Source organism: Argentina anserina, unplaced genomic scaffold (assembly GCF_933775445.1).
Source record: "Argentina anserina unplaced genomic scaffold, drPotAnse1.1, whole genome shotgun sequence".
Classification (NCBI taxonomy): Eukaryota; Viridiplantae; Streptophyta; class Magnoliopsida; order Rosales; family Rosaceae; genus Argentina; species Argentina anserina.
Window position 1 is genome coordinate 165,001 of NW_026089425.1, and position 2,500 is coordinate 167,500.

The following is a 2,500-nucleotide window of genomic DNA, read 5'->3' on the forward strand; positions in this document are numbered from 1 at the left end:
GGTATTGGCATCGCCTTGCCTTGCATTGGCATTTGTTGCCCCTGCCTTGGCCTTGGTTGCCGCTGCCTTGCCCTTGCTTGGCCTGGCCCGGCCTTGCCTTGCTCGGCATTGGCATCGCCTTGCCTTGCATTGGCATTTGTTGCCCCTGCCTTGCCCTCGGTTGCCCCTGCCTTGGCCTTGGTTGCCGCTGCCTTGCCCTTGCTTGCCCTTGCCTTGCTCGGCATTGGCATCGCCTTGCCTTCCATTGGCATTTGTTGCCCCTGCCTTGGCCTTGGTTGCCGCTGCCTTGCCCTTGCCTTGCTCGGCATCGGCATTTGTTGCCCCTGCCTTGCCCTTGCTTGGCCTTGCCCGGCCTCGTCTTTCCCTTTCCTGGCACTGCCCTCGTTGTGGCTTGCCTGGCCTTGCTTGCTTGACACTGCCCTTGCTTGTCCTTGCCTTGTGCTTTGGCTTGCCTGGCCTTGCTGCCTTGCCTTGCTCGGCATGGCACTTGCTCGGCCTTGCTCGGCATGGCACTTGCTCGGCCTTGCTCGGCATGGCACTTGCTCGGCATGGCACTTGCTTGGCCTTGAAAGGCATGGCACTTGCTCGGCATGGCACTTGCTCGGCCTTGAAAGGCATACCATATGCCTTGGCGAGGCTAATATCCCTGCCTGGCGAGGCTAATTTGCCTGCAGGAATGAAGGCTGAATGGGCTAGCGAGGCTAGTATTCCTGCCTGGCGAGGCTAATATCCATGCAGGAATGCAGGCTGAATTGGCTAGCGAGGCTAATATCCCTGCCTAGCGAGGCTAATATGCCCGCAGGAATGCAGGCAGAATGGGCTAGCGAGGCTAATATCCCTGCCTGGCGAGGCTAATATGCCCGCAGGAATGCAGGCAGAATGGGCTAGCGAGGCTAATATCCCTGCCTAGCGAGGCTAATATGCCCGCAGGAATGCAGGCAGAATGGGCTAGCGAGGCTAATATCCATGCCTAGCGAGGCTAATATCCCTGCCTGGCGAGGCTAATCTCCCTGCCTGGCGAGGCTAATCTCCCCGCCTGGCGAGGCTAATAGCGTGTGAGACAACACACAGACAACACGGAGACAACACACGGACAACACGGAGACAACACGCCTGGCGAGGCTAATTCCCCTGCCTGGCGAGGCTAATTCCCCTGCCTGGCGAGGCTAATATGGCTGCACGCTAGCATGCCAACGAATGCCAAACCTCGAAAACTCAATTTTATTTCAAATATCCCCCTGCATTTTATGTTGCAAACCTATAGGGGACGATTTTTAGGACATTTTAAGATTGACATATCGTCATTTGGTCGAGTTTTCAGTTTATTTTGATTTTCTACATCTCAAAAACGAGAAATATCATATCAAATCGAAAACTCATCCAAATGACCTGAAATCAACTTCTAAATTTCTCTAAAATCATTGCTTACAGTTCTGAACCATAAAAGATATACACTTTTACAAGTGAAACGGAGTTGGAAATTTCCAAAGCCAAGAACGCGACATGGCCTTGCCTAGAGTGCAAATGCCATGTCAAGGCCGCATTCTGTTCAACTTTGCCCGCACTATAATTTGACCATAAATAAGTCTCTATTTTAAGGAAATTTTGCAAGTGGTAGCAGTCCGAAACATCAAGCGGTTTGTCATTTTCGATTTTCGACATTCTGCCCCTTTTGGAAAATAAAAACAAATACTTCTGGGTCGAAATTAAATCTGGCCTTTTTCCACAAGGTGCCTGACATTATTCTGAGTGTCCCTGCAAAAAATCTCGATTTTATACCAAATGTACAATTAGTTATGGCGTTTGCCCCTCCTCGGAAATCCCATGTTTCCCCCTGCCCTTCCCAGTTTTCTCCAATATGCTCTATAGGGGAGTAGTGGTTCTCTGCAAAATGACCCCCTTGCAGAGACCGCCTCCCCTGCCCCCAGTAGTCCCTCCCCCTTCCCCCAATTGCTTATATACGACATTTGCTGCCTCGAATGTCCCTAACAAACAATTATAAGCAATTGAAAACGGATTTAAGATGGATTTAGGAGGTGTTCTTCGCCCAGCTGGGGGGGTGATGAACACCACGAAGGGGGGGTCATGTGGGATCGGTGTTGCCTCTAGTCCACTGAAACGATGTCAGTAACCGCTCAGATCAATCAAAGGGAGGGATAGGAGCCCGTCGGTATCGAGAAATTGTGCTTCGGCACTTGATTTGCGACATAAACAAATGCTGTGAGGGGAGGAAGGTGTCGGTGTCGATGAACTCAGATCAATGCGCGAGTAATAAGCAGGCCGGGGGACTGGGCGTGATGCAAAGTGCTTTGGCATTCGATTTGTGAAAAGCGAGGGCGGCGATGGGGGGAAGGTGCCGGTGTCGGAACCCACTAGTACGCGCAAGTAGATGTATTTCGAAAGCGCCGAGCGGGGGGAAGGTGCCGGTATCGATGAACCCTCTTCAATGCTTGCAGTAATAAGCAGATCGGGTGTCGGGGGCGATGCAAAGCTCTTGGAA